This window comes from Dasypus novemcinctus, chromosome 5 (assembly GCF_030445035.2).
Source record: "Dasypus novemcinctus isolate mDasNov1 chromosome 5, mDasNov1.1.hap2, whole genome shotgun sequence".
In the NCBI taxonomy this organism is placed as follows: Eukaryota; Metazoa; Chordata; class Mammalia; order Cingulata; family Dasypodidae; genus Dasypus; species Dasypus novemcinctus.
The window spans coordinates 100,542,171-100,560,184 of NC_080677.1; the positions used below are offsets into that span (position 1 = coordinate 100,542,171).

At 35.7% G+C, this 18,014-nt stretch overlaps 2 pseudogenes; both read left to right on the forward strand.

The window, feature by feature from the left end:
• The first annotated feature begins 7,605 nt into the window (after nt 1-7,605).
• On the forward strand, nt 7,606-8,523 carry LOC101416524 (protein SPT2 homolog pseudogene; annotated as a pseudogene).
• A 4-nt stretch (nt 8,524-8,527) lies between these two features.
• LOC139438978 (protein SPT2 homolog pseudogene) lies at nt 8,528-9,373 on the forward strand (annotated as a pseudogene).
• The last annotated feature ends 8,641 nt before the right edge of the window (nt 9,374-18,014 follow it).

An 18,014-nucleotide genomic window follows, 5' to 3' on the forward strand; every position in this document is an offset into this window, starting at 1 on the left:
AAACCTGTAGTTTACAAATAAAGCTTAAAAATATCTTTCACTGCAGTACAAAAAAGTAAGTTCAAATAGTTGCCCACTAATAAAACATTCTTTGCACAGAAAAGTATCCTATTGTAAGACTGCAATGACATTCTCACTTAGTGTTAGGTTTTACAGAGTATTAGTTTGGATACCATTAGTTGAGGTGGGAAACACCTTCTTTCATCTAATACAAGTCTACTGCTCTAACTGACTTCTTTGTTTTTTCTCTACTCTTGTCAATGTAGAAATTATTTTAATTTCCTAAGGATAAATATATTTTGATTGTGTTATTTATCAACTAAGGAATCTGTTTGAATATAATTCAATTTAGTTTACCATATATATATACTGATCATCTATTACACACCAGGAAATGTTCTAGGCAAGAAGATCTAGCAGCAACGGAACAATCTTTTTTAAAAGCTTGCATTTCTATAATGTTTTAAACATTTTCAAAGAGTACTGACAGACACCACTTTATTTTTTCATTTTACAATAGTCTTATAAGAGAATCACACAGAGATTAAATGATTTGTCAAGATTCAGAAGAAGAAGAATAAATGCTCTTAATTCCAGACCAATAATTTTTCCTGCATTATAGACCTTTAATTCCATCTGTCAACTGATTATCTGCTCCTGAATACTTAAAGAGTTCTTATATGAGTAGTGGTGTGGTACAGACCCTGTAGCCACATTGAAAGGGTTCAAATCCTTTCTGCCATGTAATTAGGTGGTTGAATAACAAATTGCCCTCAAAACTCAGTGGATTAAAACAATGATGAATTGTTCTCTCTCGCTGTTCTGTGGGTTAACTGTTCCAGGCTGGGATGTGCTCCAGGTGTACTCTTTTATCCTGTTTGGACCAGTAGGCAGGCTGCCCACAGCAGTTTTTTCTCATAATGACGGTAGAGTCATAAGAGAATAATCCATTCCTAGATGCATATTTTGAGCCTCTGCTTTGTATCATGTCTTCTAACATCCCATTCGCCAAAGTAAATCACATAGCCACCCCCAAAGTCTTTCATAGTAAAGGCAATGTAAGTACACGTTGTCCACATGAGACCAAAGTTAGTAACAGGACCAGTCTAACCTCAGCAGGGTAGATAAACACATTCCTCACAAAGATGAGAGGGCAGAATGAACATTTTTGAATAATAACCTAATCTATGGCAGCCTTAATGTTTCTTTCCTCAATTTCTTCTCTCTTTGTAAAACATTAAGAAGTTGCTGTGAGATTCAACAAAGCACTCAGTTGCTTGGCATGTGGTAAGTGCAGCTTCTATCTATTGTCTAGTGTCCTTTCCTCTTTTTCAACCTACAGAGCTCTCCTTAGCATTTCTTGTAGGGTTGGTCTAGTGGTGATGAACTCCTTTAACTTTTGTTTATCTGGGAATGTCTAAAGCTGTCCCTCATTTTCAAAATGTCAGTTTGCCAGATATAGATTTTTGCTTTCAGCTCTTTAAATATCTTACCACTGCTGTCTTACCTTCAATAGTTTCCTATGGGAAATTGGCACTTAATCATATTAAGGCTGCCTGTGACAGATGCTATTCTCTTACATCTTTCCAAATTCTCTCTTTATCTTTGGTATTTAATAGTTTAATTATAATGCGAGGGTCAATTTGGATTTATCCTCCTTTGGAGTTTGCTGAACTTCTTGAATGTATATATTCATGTCTTTCATTTTATTGGGAAAGTTTTCAGCCATTATTTCTTTAAATATCCTCTCTGCTCTTTTCTCTCTTCTCCTTCTGGCATTCCCACAATACATATATTGGTATGTGTTATGATGTCCCACAGACTCTGTTCACTTTTCTTCATTCTTTCTCTTCTCTGCTCTTCAGACTGTATTATTTCAATGGTCTTATCCTTAAGTTCACTGATTCTTGTTTCTGCAGCTCCAAACACCTATTGAACACCTGTAGAGAATTTTTGTTTTCTGTTACCATGGTCTTCAGCTCCGTATGATTTCTTTTCATAGTTTCCACCTCTCTATTGATATTCTCTTTGTTTTCATCTATTTTTTCCCCCTGATTTCCATTAGTTCTTTGTCCATGTTTTCCTTTAGCTCTTAGAGCATATTTAAGATCATTTTTTAAAAGTTGTTTTCGGGTATGTCCTGATCTTGTCCTTGTCACTGATGATTTCTACTGCCTTAATTTTCTCCTTTGCTTGGACCATCACTTCCCATTTCTGTGTATTTTTAAAAAGCCTTTTGTTGAAACTTGAATATTTTGACATTTTAATGTGTTATTGCTTGAATATAGACTCTGAGGTATCTGTATCTTAAGATTGTACCAGCTATGAGTAAAAAGATCCCCAAAAGGGCAGATGGTGATACTTATTGCAGAGTAGAAATAAAGTAATATTACTGAACACTTGTGAAAGACAAACTTGGGTTAGTGCTTTTAAAAATCAGCATTATACAGAAAATGGAAGGTTAGCATAATCAAATGTGAAAAGTTTCTTCCGTCTTTATTCCTGCTTCTATGACATTCTTATTCCTGCCTCACCTTCCTCCCCCACCTCCTCAAAGTGATAAATGGACATTGTTTTCCCTCCTCCTTTGCCCTTTTTCCTTATCTCTCTTTTCTCTACACATTAAAAATAAACAGATATATCTTTTATTCACTGATGATTATACAAGAGACAATTTTTTAATTTGCAAGAGAATTTTCATGTATAAAATTAAAATACTAGAGGTAATACATGTAATCTCATGAAAGCAATAGAAAGTACCAACGAAAAAGGAATTAAACAATTCATATGCAGCCTTGGAAATTCAGAGAATGTACTCCCAATATCATGGTAACATGTAAGTGCTTACAAATCTCATGAAATTCAGGCCTAATTTAGTGCATCTCTGAGGAGACTGTTGCTGGTTGCCGGTTGATTTCCCCTCACAATTGGTATACTTGAATCTCAAGTTGATTTTACATTTGTTTTTTCTCTCCACATATGGAGTTTTCAAAGAACAGAGAGGAATTTAAAGGTCTATTTCAGAAATAAACTATTTTCTAAGCAGTCCAACCAAAACTCATAGTTAAGCTTTTCACAGGACAGTCTCTATTAGTTCCAGCTAACTTAATTTTTCAACCTGAATATTTCAAAGGACTAATGTTGAAAGAACTGTCTGTAAACACAGTCACATGAGATTCTTTGTAATTCAAATAGAACCCACACATTTAGGGATTTTTCACTTAGAAGCACTGCCATACATATAAATAAATTTCCTCTGATGCACATATACTTATACATATGCCCACATGCACAAATTTCCAAGAGCTGGAATTCAAGAGATTAAGGGAGGAGGTGTTGGTGGAAAAATAATCAGCATTTTATTTAATGATACAATGTCCAAATCTTTCAAAATGCAGTCTTAGCCACAAAGTTATATTATGAATGGGAATATGGTGAAGTTTATAACATTTTGAATATGCAGTAAAATACTAGTAACATTCTTTCCCATCACTATCAACAGTTTATTTTGAATTCTTGAGGTTTTTTTAAAACTTTTTTTTAAAAAGTTTTATTTATTTATTTTTTATTTCTCCCCCCCACCACTCCGGTTGACTGTTCTCTGTGTCTATTTGCTGCACCTTCTTTGTCTGCTTCTGTTGTTGTCAGTGGCATGGGAATCTGTGATTCTTTTTGTTGTGTCACCTAGTTGTGTCAGCTCTCCGTGTGTGTGGCACCATTCCTGGGCAGGCTGCACTTTCTTTCCCACTGGGCGGCTCTCCTTATGGGGTGCACTCCTTGTGCGCGGGGCTCCCCTTCACGGGGGACACCCCTGCGTGGCACAACACTCCTTGCGTACATCAGCACTGCTCATGGGCCAGCTCCACACAAGTCAAGGAGGCCTGGGGTTTGAATCCCGGACCTCCCATGTGGTAGACGAACGCCCTAACCACTGGGTCAAGTCCACCGCCTGAATTCTTGAGTTTGAGTAATAAGATACTCACATACAGGTACCCTGAAGATAGCCACTAATGAATTTAAAAAATGGGTCAAAGACTGGAAATAAAAAACATGCTTTCCTGCAACAAGATCGCCTATGCACAAGCCTGGCACGAATATTGCCTCCTTCCTTGTAAACAAATGTCATTATTATTTGATATTGTGTCTAATTACACTGAAAGTAAAATATTTCAGGAGCTAATAATAATAACAGTAATAAAAACAACTAATGTTAAACCTAGGGCATATAGATGAAATTGCATGCCAGGTACTCTACTAAGAGCTTTACATAAGTTTTTCACCGGATCCTTACAAAACCTCCATAAAGTAGGTTCTATTATCATATCACTTCACCGCTGAAGATATTGAGACTTTGAGAAGTAACTTTTTCAGGATGATTCAGCTAGTAATTAACAGAGCTGGAATATGAATGCAGATAGTCTAATTCTAGAATGTAGTTTCCTAACCACTTTGTATTGCAAATATTTGCAATATAGAGAGGAGGCAAAAGCTAAGATCTCTAACTTTTAGGTAAAGAATGGTGGAAACTAGGCACATTCCTTAGAAGACTTTACTTTAACCATGGGTACAACAAATATTTATTGATTGCACCTATGTACAAGTTTGTTCTTGGTGCTGATGTCCAAAAATCTGTAAGATGAAGTTAACTGTTGAAGAAATCATAGGCTAGTGAAGGACTCAGTCATATAAAAAATAAAAAACAGTGTAAATGCTATAATATAGAAGTAGGAAGAGATTGCTAGGAGAGCACAGAAGAGGAGAGAATTGAATAGTTTTAGGAAGGAAAATCCACTCATGCTTCCCAGAAGATGTAATATCTGAGGTCAGTACTCATCAATGGATACTTCTCTTGGCAAATAAAATTTTAAAATGTGACCACACACCAGTGGAGCAAGGTATAAGATGCAAAAGTGTACCAATAGTAGGGACTGTGGTACTAATAACAAGTGGAATGGTAACAAAGTAAATGCTTAGTAGCCTAAAATTGGTTAATTTTCTTTCCTACAGCTTTTTGCTGGAGAGCAAATTAACTAAGTATTGGTGAATGAACTTTAGAAAAACAGTAAATAAATGAATTGGGTTCTGTTTACATGAACTAGAAATCAAATGGATTCTGAAAGGAGACTGATTTGAAAATCAATGCCATCCCCACCCCCAAATTATGTTTGATTCTTAAATGGAGGCATACTATTTCTGAATTATTTTTCTTTTAATATGTATTTTTTTAATTCTTAGTGTTATGCTGAATTATTAATTTGGTAAGACATAGAATACTAAATATAATATACAAAGTGTATCAATTGTATTCATTTTTAAAAATAGCATAGAACTCATATTCTATTCATTTCAATTTAATCTTTTTTACTTATTTTTTAATGCAAGCACAACTTTCTTAGCTTAGGATCATTGATTTTTCTCTTCCAGCAGCTTGCTTTTTATGAATGACAGTTCTGAATATAGAAGCCCTTTGTTAGCAATACACTAACCTAGAAGACAAAAGAACTCAAGGAAATGTTTGGGAATCTCTCTGCACCACATTCAGGCTTTACATACATTAGCAAAAGAAAATATAAGAAATATTACTTTGGAAGAAAAGGACAAATTAGTGCAAACAAATAGAAAATTGCCAAAGAGAATTATAACTTGAGAAGTATTTAATTCTTTGGTCCATTCTCCAACCCCACTATGGAACAACTTTGATTAAATAGGTGATACCTCAAGATTTTATGACCAGTGATCCCTCTGGCTAAAATAAAGTATTTTATAAGAGAAACTCAACTGGATCAAGGGCATTCTGATCAGAGAAGGGAACAAAGCTCTTTGGATAAGTAAGTCCAAGTAACACACAGGTACCTCAGAACCCAGCTCAAATTGTTTTCAACAGTAAGAACATTTATTGGCTTATGTGACTGGTTGTCCAGAGGCACAATAGCTCTAAGTCAGTATAATTAATTAATTAATTATACTATTTATTCTGTTTCTTCGCAGTTTCCTGTCTTGTGCCTTCCTCTGAGTCTTGGATTTTCCTCAGGTTGTTCCCTATATGGTAATGAAAATGCTATATCTCATCACCTATTGCCACATCAGAGAGAGAGGTTTGAGGGAGCCATCTTATAAGACCAAGGATGTGTGTTTTCCAAGAAGCCTTCTATAAACCCCATGTAATTGGCCAGTATTTGAGCACATATCCATTTCTGTCTGAATCTTGTAGTCAGATATATGCCATGTGCTTATTGGCTTAGAACTGAATCCCTCAAGCATTTACTGGCATTCACCCTCATTTTTAGACCGATTAGGCCAAACCCTAGATCTGGGGACAGGGTCAGCTACTCTTAGGTACATGGTTGGTTATGAGAAGAAGGGATAGTCATATGATTAAAAATGGGGCTCAGGAAGGAAGAAAAAGAGTTAGATATTTGGGAGCAACCAGCATTACTACAAAACTGTCAACTTAATATACAAAGTATTTAGCAGCCTTTTGAGAATGGTGGAGAGTAACTTCCTAAGGAGGAAAAGTGTAGGGATAATTAGCAGAAAGTTCTGAATGGCTCCCTTTCTAAACTCTACAGGGATAAATAGACATCAGATTTAAAAATATTTATAACTGTATGGTAAGAAGAATCTATCATCTTTCTATTTCCTCTGCACCTTGGAATTTTCAGGCTCAAACTCAAACTCTTTGGAATATTATTCCTTACTTTCACATTTATCTTCTCTCCCATTGGTTTTTGCCATGATAACCATATGTCCATTTACCTATCATGAGTTCTTCAAAGGATCAGTGTCCTTTCATGGAACAATTTTGTAACTATGGAAAACATTCTGAGAGACATGATCAAAGGACAAGTACATACCAAATAAAGATTCCAGATGGATTGATTTATGAGTTGTAGAGATCATTTATAAAATTGATCAGGAGAAATTAACTGTGAGATGGACATTCAGTGTGTCCTCTTCTTAGTACTGAAACCTAAATTAGAAATGAAATGAACAACTTTTGTTTTCCTAATAAATTGGATACCAAAACACATTTAGATTATTTTAAGTTATATTTTCTTCTATCTGTGTTAACAGATAGACATGAATGTTCTCAATGAATGTTATTTGTATTAGGTAAATGAGAGATCCCTGCTAATAAATCAGGGTAAATAATCTCTGTAATAGCAACAGAAAAACACTTGTATATTTTTATTCTTCTAATATCTCTTTAGAACCCATGTTTATTAGCACATATTTATTAACCCATGTTTCTAGTACTAATTAGAATGTAATAGATGGTTGTGTTAGTTTTCTAATGCTGCTGCAACAAAAAGTCACAAACTTTGTGGCTTAGACCAGAATTCTTACAGTTCTGGAAGTCAAAATTCCTAAATGGGTATTGGGCTAAAATCAAGATGTCAGCAAGGCTGCATTTCTTTCTGGAGGTTCTATGGGAGGATCCGTTTTATTGCTTTCCAATTTCTGTAAATTTGTATTCCTTGGCTCATAGCTTCCTTCCTGCATCTTCAAAAAAAAAAAGTTCATTTGACTATAGTTAGGTTCCTCAATAGGGTGCATCTTCAGTATTCTCTGAGAGCCTATTCCAGTCTTTCTGCCTTGGCCAACATGAATTTCCAGGAAATTCTCCTGATAGCTTCCAGATGACAAGGTATCAGCAATGTACTAAAAGGGTACAATTTGGCAGTGGGGCCTCCCAAAAAAGACAGAAAAGTTAAAGATGTCCAATCAGCTGCAGTACAAGATTTTCTTCCAAAGAAAAGAAGAGGAGCTTAGATAGAAAGATTTAGAGGAGAAAAGGAGAAAAGAAGAACTGGTGAAAAAGCGAATTGAGCAAAAACATGACAAGAAAGCAAGAGCTATGTCTAAGAGGACAAAGATAATGTCCGTGGTTACAATGGGATTCATGTTGAGCAAAGGCCAAAGAAGAGGCAGGCATGGAAAGCCACATCAGCCATGGAGCAGTCCAAAAGCATGCCATGGAAGAAATGGATGGATTCTTAGAATACAATCAAGAGGAATCAGAGCAGGAGTATGAGGAAGAACAAGAACCTCCCAAAGCTGAAAGCAAACCAAAGGTTCCCCTTAGAAGTGCCTCACCACCCATAAACTTCACTGATCAGGCTGGCTGAGAAAAAGCAGTATAAACCAGTGGAGATCAAGGTAGTGAAGAAAACAGAAGAGAGGCCTGTAACTGTCAGGGGATTTAGGGAGCTAGAGTTTCTTGAATGAAAGCATTGGGGAAAAAACCTGAGACAGATGTAACACTACCTCTGTCCATGCCCAAAAAGGCACCCTCTAAAAGAGCGAGTATGGGCCACAAATCTTGGCAAAAGTTCTGGGGACAATCATCTTTCTTCCAAGGGATCTACCCTTCCTTATTCTGAGAAAAAATTCAGACCCAGTACAGCCTGTGAGAAGCACTTAGGATTGTCATTGTCCAAATCCTTGTCAGGATAGAGGACCAAGGCAGGATCTGGTAATTGCTCCCAACTCTCACTTTGTGAGGGTCAGGACAGACCTGTTTTCAATGGGTCAGCCTAGCACAGGGACTGCTTGACCTACATTTATCTCTGGCCCTATGCCCAGACACCAGAATGACAGTTCCAGTTCAGGAGCTGGTGATCAGTCATGGGAACAAGAGGCCAGCCTGTGACTCAAATTCCACTGGATGAAAAATCAGTGTTCTAAGTGGCCCTGGGAAAGCCATTACTGGCTTGGGTGGTTCTGAGAGATCTATAGGCAGCTCAGGTGGCCCTGGGTTACCTGTGAGCCGTCCACATGACCTCTGGGTGGTCCTGGGTGGTTATTAAGTAGCTCAGTTCCAACTGGATGGACTGTCAGTTGTTCCGGTCCTGGAAGACCAGTGAGCAGCTTGGCACCTGGGTGAATATTTAGCAGTTCAAGTTCCCCCATAAAGCCCAAGTGTACCATTGAGGCAGAAAGAATTTCTTCCAAGAGTATCATTAGCCAGTCCAGCAACGACAGAAGAATGGAATGAAGCCTTCCCTACCTGTCTGCAGATCTGTCCAAGGTCTTTCAAAGCTTCCCTTTCCCTTCTGGCTACAAAAGGCAGCAAGAATATGAAGAGGAAGAAGATAATAAATTTGACTCTGACATGGAAGATTTTATTGATGATGAAGGAAATCCTCTGGGATAAATATCCAAGCACATTTGAGAAATCTTTGGCTATGACCAAAAAAAAAAAATACAAGATGAAAGTGATTATGCCTTACGCTACATGGAGAGTGGTTAGAAAGAGCAGCAGAAGGAAGAAGCAAAGAGCTTAAGATTAGATATGCAAGAGGATTTAGAGGAAATGAGACGTGAAGAAGAATTGAAGCAGTGGAAGGCCAAGAAGCTGAAGAGGCGTTAGCTGCTACTTTTATCTATTTTTGTGAAATTCTGGAGACATTCTGCTGCAAAGAATTCCTCCCTTCACACTGAAGAAGCACCCCTTATCATTTTAGATTTATATATGGGTACTCAAGGAGAAGGAATTCATACTGTCATTTGCAGGCTGTCATTTGAGCATTAACTATTTTAAAATACTTTCTAGGGTGGAATGTGTAATGCAGATGATTTAATGCCCAATGAATGCTCTGATGAGATGAACTGTTCACAGATTCCAGACTTGATTCTGATCAACTATGTGCTCTAAAATGTGGCCACTCACCAGTTGGCCAATCTTCTGTTGTCTTTATTTCTTATACTACTTGTTGAAAATATTTAGGTCATTTGGAAATTTTCCAGTGATTTGTCTAAATGTATTCCATTTACTCTCAGGGTGTTCAAAATTCTTAGCTGTATATTGACTGAAATAAACTAGAACTATTGACTTCAACAGGGATGAACCAATAGTCAATTCATTAGCTTTCTATTTATATTTCTACTATAAAAGCTAATCATTATTTTTATTATTTTGTTTCAGAATATGGTATTTTCATTAGAGTCATTGCTTATCTTGAGAAAATATTCCATTGTGTTTCCATGTAATTTCACAAGGGATACAAGTTTAGTCAAAGCTGTAATCAAATCTGTTAGAGATACTGGCTTATTATATTGCTGTCTTTCAGTGTGTATCTAGAGACAGTGTCTAGCCCTGCTGAAGCTAGGCTGGTGCTTTTGTGAGAATTAAAAGAACACCTTCTCTCCTTAAGACACATAAAAAGACCTGATGAGGAGGAAGTGAGACATATAGGGATCCCCTATACTTTTTTATGTAATATTTATGGAATCTAAAGTTTCTTTAAAAAAGAAAAAAAGACCTGACAGAATATTATGTTAATAAATACACAAGCCCAGGGCAACCATGAATACGAATGGTGCACCCTAGAGCTGACATCCCCAACGACATGGCCTGGCCCTGAGAAAAAGTCTTATCAATGCTCCAATTTATTTCAGTGAACTTTTTCTAAGTTTACTCAGGCAGCAGGGAAATGAATTGAAGTAATCATACATGATTATTTGAATTCTTTACAAACAAGCCCCAGGCATACTAAGACAAAATTTAAACATTTGCTCCCTTAGTTTTCATGGCACTCAGTTATTACTGATGACCAAGACATCTGGCTATTTATCAGAGTTCAAATTAATTCCTCTTGTTGGATGATTGAGTATAGCATTTTTCAACACTCTTAAGAGCAATGTGAGAATAAATAGCATTATAGCTTATAAACATAATTTAGGTATTAAAATTACAAAATTTTATTTTGCTGATTAAGAAAAAATTACATTCTTTATGGTGTCATATTGTAAAGCTCATATTTTAATTAGAAGAGCTATGTTCTCCATAGATAATTTGTTTGATTTGCATTGAAAAGGATGACAAAAGAGATGATTAAAGTTAATATTAAAAGTTCTTACTATTGAAGATTAACTAAAAATCAGGTGGGTTTTTTAAAAAATGAGATAGGAATACTTAAATGCTTTATTGTAAATGAGGTTGGTGAACTTTAATATCTAAGAGCTAAAGGCCAACTTAATAACCAATTATGTATAACATAGGATGAATTAAGATGTTTTTTAAATGCTAGAAGCAGATTAGTAATGGCTTAGAAAAACATATAAAATAAAACTTCAAATACACATGTATCACAATCATAAGAGGTATAAAATATTATAGGAAGGAGAAATCATACATATGTTATGACTTATTTCAGAAATACTGTTTAGTTAGATCTTGAAATACATTAAATTTTAACATTCTTTTTTACTCTTTTCTACCTGCCTAATTCCCATTAAAGCATGAGTTTGTGTCTATTTCTTTGAAGAAAGTCTGCATACTAATTATTCTTATAGGATGTTTTCTATTATTGAATGTGCATTTTTTTCTACATTTGCTGCTTTCCTACTTTTGATAAAAATGACAGAAAATGATTACATATATTTATGTATTTTGGGTCCAAAAATTTGGGATAAGGCTTTGAGGTTAATAGTGTGCTCATTTGTTTCCCTTTTTTTTTTTTTTTACAAAGCATGAAAACTCGGGTTAAGACTAACATGTAACCAGGGACTAAATTCATTAAGATTTTCAGTTTCTGGATGAGGTTAAGATGAATAACAAGTTTGAACAGTAAAATTTAGTTTAAGCGCAACCCCAAATTTTATCATATCCAAAATTCAAGCCAGCATCAAAACCAAGAACTCACAAACTAAAAACTTCCTTAGTATACAAAAAATATTTGAAAAGCTGGAAAGTAGAATAATCTAGAATCTAAACCTCAGACTTCAAAAGATAAATCTCCATGGGTTCATTTGTTAAGCAGTTTTTAGGTATCTAGTCTGAGTGTAGCTTGCTGAGGCTATATCCATAGTTTGGGTTATGTATAGTATAGAGTAGAGCTGATATACCAAGGGTATGCTGTTCTGATTACGGGCATGCCAGCATATTAAGAGGTGGGATGCCAAAATGAGAATAGAAAGAATTAATAGAAATGAGAAATTTTTGTTAGAACTTCAAGAGAAGGAGCAGCAACTCCCACGTAGGCTACTGATGTAAGAGTTCAGCTACAGAAAACCAGTGGTATCTTGAAATTTCCCCAAATTTTTTATCTTTCTTTCTCTTTCAATGCTCCCTAAGAGTTTGGATAGTCAATAATAATTTTCAGGAATTAAAACTTCCAGAAATACATACAATGTAACATCTACAAATCAAAGAGTGCGGGACTCTGGCAATGGTGAGTTTGTGTATATTTAAGTGTGCATATCTAAGGAATTCACTGGGGAATGTTTCACATGAACATTCTGTGAAGGCCTCACAGAACAACATTAATTGTCCAGAATTCTTCAGGATGGAGGGTGGTTCTCAGACGTAAAAGTACAGGGACTTGATAGCATATTAATATGGGTTCTTTTTTGGGGAATATACTAAAAATAATCAAATTCATAGAGACTGGTATGCATAATCAAAATGTTTATTATTTTCCAATGTGAAGTACAATTGGGCAAACAGAGTGCTTGCATGTGTCTGATGACTTGGATGCAGCCTCTTTAGGAAAGCCTGTATTATAATCAGTAGTTTGGAATAAGTGTGGACTTAGAGTAAAGGGTTAGAATATTCAGTGTTTAATTTGCATCAGATTGATATAGCCATGTACATTCATCTCTAAAACAGCATAACTTGGCCAATAAGATTTGCATTGGTCAAATTTCTTTTCCTCTAGACCATGATTGGTGTTTTTTGTGGACACTTCCTGCCTTTGCTCTCAGTCTCTCTTTCTCAAACTCATTTCCCCTCTACTAACACAATCTTTTTTAAAAAATGTCCTTATTTCATTCATTCAGGTTACAAATTAGCCAGGGGAGCCATTCGATCTCTTTGAGGCAAATTTACTTACTGCTGTTTTATATGTTGATTTCAAAGTTTGTCTCTTCAGGCAAACTCATTTCCTCTTTGTCTAAGTCCTTGAGAGGTACTCAGCATAGCTCTATAAGACAAAACAAACAAACAAACAAACAAATGCTAACAACACAGGGTTTACCTGAAGGAGCACACTCCTAGAGCAGGCACTCGGCACCTGCTGCTGATTGATTGGGAAACCTCATTAACTGAAACCCTGGCATAGCTTTTATTCCAGTTCAACTGGTTTTTGTACAAAGTTGTGTATAAGCAACTCCAGGAATTATTTCCATTTCCCTCTGCTGTTAAGGAAACTAGCAGAATTAAGCAATCAAAGGCATGACCAAAGTAATGACTACATCTAAAATGGAAACATTCCATCTGGCTTGTGAATCATTATTAAACCTCTTGGGATTTACCTGGGCTGGTATAATCACTTTGCTGTAGAAAGTTGGACTAGAAAGAAATCTTGTGGCTGAACTAGGACTAGTGACCTATTGTTTCTCTTTTCCTGAATGACCATCCAGCTACTTTATTAGCATGCTCATTGCTGCAGATTCGGTTATTGCCTTTGGCACTGTGAGACATACTCACATTGATAAGCACATGGGAAATCTTTGCTTTGACTCCCTTTGGGCTTGACTCATCCAAGAAATTACCTTTGGGTAAACTCTGCTGATTTATATCCATGTATTTTATAAGAAATAATCACCATTCTTAAGAGTTAGGAACTTGTAGCTGCTAAATTAGTTTGTATTTCTTGCTTCAGAGCCATCTTCCCCTGAATAAGACCATTTATGCTGGATAACCTGGAAAACAAAAAGAAATTAATACTTCTCTCTCTAAATAGATCCTAAATGAGTAGCTAACTCTCACATTTCTGCAAAACACTCTAATATGACTATTTCTAAAAGACTACCACCAGCTGCATTTATGAATTTAGAAATAAGAGCCAATACCTTCTCTTTTTTGTGTCCAGATTTTGTAATCCCACCATATAATGCATGGCAATTTTTTAAAGAACCATAATTCCTCAATATTATTTTTGCATTATTATAGACTTGCCTTCATTTGGTATATCTTTACTTAAGATTCAAATGTGGCAGAGATGTTTCTTGTGAAAAAATTTTCCAGGCAAGGGAAGAAAAGAATGCAAAGCACTCCTTTGGAGATTACAAAAAGGCATGTTCTCAAAGGGCAAAACACTCATTGAGTCCAAGAGATCTAAGAATAGATTCATCTTTGCTAATTACCAGATCCATGAACTTGGATAAGTTATTAATCTCCTTGAACACTAATTTTCTAACCATTTCCTCACACAGATATTTTACCTTATAGTCACTATATATAACACCATAACATAGTATTATTTTATAAAAGTATCATGGAATATACATAGCACATGTTCAATAAAGGTTAACTATTATTATTTTCCTGTCAAAGGTTTTATAGCATTCTGTTTAGCTGTTACTGAAAAATGACAATTATAATTTGCTTGGCACTATTCTACTGGACTCTGCTGGCATAATTTCTTACCTGATATAAGTGCCACGTGTTTTCATAATGAGCATTAATCTCTTCCTAACACATTATCTTTTTCTTGCAGAAAGCCTCTAAACCATGTGTTAGACAATCACATCTACAAAACAATCCAATCAAAATATGTATCCATGTTTCTACAAAAAAAGCCCTTTCAAATTTGTCACCAGATAGCACAGCTTTGTTTTTATGCAAAACTTAAAATCAGAAAATATGATTATTTTTATGACATAATCTGATTAATAATCATGAAGCATGATATATCAAAAGTAACAAATTCTTAAAGGGAAAAAGGAAAATGAAGTTCTGTTCATTCAATAATATTAAAATGAAAGATCAAGGATCAAGAGACCTTTCAAGCTTATCTTACTCAATTTTCTCCTCTCCAACCCCCATTTTTCAAACAAAGAAATTGATGCTTAGAGATGTTAAATCTTGTCTTGATATTACTAAGACCAAATCTTAGATCTCCTGACATTACATCATGATAGTCATTTGTTTCATTATTGTTTGTAAACAGAGCTTCAAGAGAAGGGATAGGAATTGGCAAGTTTTTAGAACTTTGCTCCTGATTTCCATCTTTCCATACTTGTATAGATTTTGAAATGAAATGGTGGCATGAATATTTATTGGTTTTGCTGCTGAACATGGATTCCCTTATTCTGGCAATGCAACTGATATTTCCCTTGAGCATCCACTCTACCCTTACTAATAGTCCATATGATGAGGTGGACTGACTCCTCTTAGTGGAACCATGGGTGGATGACTCAGGCTTCACCAATCAGAATCCTCCTGGTCATAATGATTGCTTCAAAGATGGGAACCTGACCCATTGTCCAAAGACTCAATCTGGGAACTTTGAATTATGGAAAAAGAAAATACCTTTTCTTTCTGACTTAATCAGAGAGGATGGAAATTTGGAGCTTTTGGGGGCACTGTTAAGAGAGCATTCAGCAGAAGAGATAGGAAAGACTGGAACCTGCTTTAGATTTGGCAAGGAAGCTAATCAGAGCCTCAGAAATACGGGAAGTCATTCATCTGCTTTGCAAATGACATCAGGTCTTCAGGATGCCAGTCTTTCTTCTCCTCATGACCCACAATCAGAAACCACAAACAGAACCTCCAGGTCTATCCCTGCTTGTTGAAGCATGAAACAATCAGAGTGGATGGTTCAAGAGAATGATTAAACTCGTAAACAGCCTTTACAGCCAACTCATGCCAAGCAAGAAACAGAAAGGAGACTAAGGCCTAGCCCTGCTCTTCTGTTCCATGTGCCCCAAGCCAAAGGCAACTGTGCTTAAGGCCAACTGTGACCCCAGGGGGACTATAATAGGCTCACATTTCGTAGCACCTCATTCAGGTAACTTCTCTTCACCTCCTCTAGTAGTACAAATTAGTGAGGGGATCTCTTCAGCCTACCACCCTCCCCCCCAACATTTTTCCTTCCAGTGCCTTCTTTCTGTTTCTTCTGCAAATGACAGAAGGGAAAACTTCACTACCAATATTGCTCATTTCTGCTCATTTACCTCATTTCTGCTGCAATTTTGAGAATAGGCAGAATGGATAAAGCATGACATGAAGAGGATGAGGAAATTAACCTGGAAAAGAGTCTCCTCTCTGGATTAAATATGCCTGTTCCTATTAAAAAATGGACATATAGAGGTTGGTTCAATAAATAAATTGCCAATTTAATATAAAAAAGGGAGCTTTTATGAGTGTGAAGCCAACACGGAGCAAAGTAAAGCTAATAGAGGGAGACTGGGTCCTAAACACATTATTTGAAGGCTATGTATGAAGTTACTTCTATCTTTGGTCTCTTCTGGAGTTAATACCCACTTAACCCCCCTTTTCTGCTTAAGCTGGTTTGTATTCGGTTTATGGTCAGTTGGAAATATTACAAAAAGGAAAACACGTAAGAGGTGAAGAAGTAGAAGTGATTCAGGAGGCTATTGTGAGGAATACTCCAGTGCAGTAAGCCATGCCCAATATGTAAGTGCAGAATTAAAGTTTCCGAAAGATCTAGTAGCCCTCACTCACTTAACCTCAGGTCTAGTTACATCACAAATAAATCCAGTATGATAGCTTGGCCAACTTGTTTACCCAAGTTTCAGTTTAGATCTCAGCCTTATTCTTTCCTTTAGTTTTTGAATTTATTTAATTTCTTCATAAGCATTTGAATTAAGTAATTGAAATTCAAAATCAAGATCTGACTCAGAGTTTTTTCCCTTCCAACAAATATTTGTTCCTGATTGAAAAAGTAATACACTAATATTCTAAAATATTTGAAATATTAATATAAGAATTAGCAAAGAGAGAGAATAAAAATCACTAACACCGTTTCCCAGAGAAAAATCATTGTTAAATTTTTGAGCTGTACATTTCTAAAGTTATTTTTTCTGATAGAAGTTTATTAATGTATGTTAATATATTAATTTCTGTTCAACATATCACATGGTTTTGCAAGCTACTCTTTTCACTGAACAATTTTTTGGAAAATTTTTTTCATGTCAACAAAACATTCTTCTAAAATCCAGTTGCATTATTTGGGATTTTTGTTTGCAAACAATAGAAATTGGTTCTTAAACAAAAAGGCAATTTAAATGAACAATGCAAGGAAAACTCATAAAATTAAGGGAAATCTAATGGGCACTTTCTCAAGGAGCCATCTTGCTCTATAAATGGAGGAAGAAGACTGCAATAAATAATTTCTTCAACGTGGGATGAATAAATTACAACTTCAGATCTCTTGACTTTCAAATTCTAAATTCAGGGCAGCTGTCCAATCTTGGTGCTCACCATTTGACCAAAGGAAGGTGGGTACCAACAAGATTATATCCCATGGTGACAGGAATACTCCCTCAAAGACTTGGGTGCTATTACAAGAATGAGGAATGAATTCTGGGCAGACAAAAAAAGAAATGTCCACTGTGATGATTTTACTATTTAGGTAGTGTTCAATTGTATGGAATACCTGAAAACATATTCAACTGACTAACTATTATTGGACACTTAAGTTGCCTTATTATTTCAATTAAAATTGAATTTAAAATGTGATGAATCCCATTTTGCATTTTTAAGTACATTTCAAGAAAAATGCAGGGGATAGTAATGGGGGTGTATCAAGGTACAGGCAATGGAATGATTTGGAGTAGAAAATAATCCCCACTTTAAGAGTTCTTCGTATGCTATGGCCCTGGTACATTTGACATAGTTCCATCCTATCCACTTATCCTTTATGTAAATAGGTCTTGGGAGCCTGTTATGGGCCAGGTGCTATTGTTGGAACTACGTTAGAGACCAAAAGGAAAAATGTAGTTCTTGTTTTCAAGATACACAAAAAATACATAATTAGATAGAAAATGGACTGATAGATAGATAGATAGATAGATAGATAGATAGATAGATAGATAGGTAGGTAGGTGGGTAGATAGATAGGTAGATAAGAGAGAAGCTAGCTTCAAAAGATAGTTTGGAAGTATCCTTGGGAAAATGTGAAAAATATATGTAATATTGGAACAAACGGTTTCTTTGTTACTCACTCCAAAACTATACTGGACATTTATTAGTTATGATCATCCAACCTCTTAGAATTCCCTCTCTCCATATTGGTAATTTCTTCAGTTATAAGTTGTGTTTT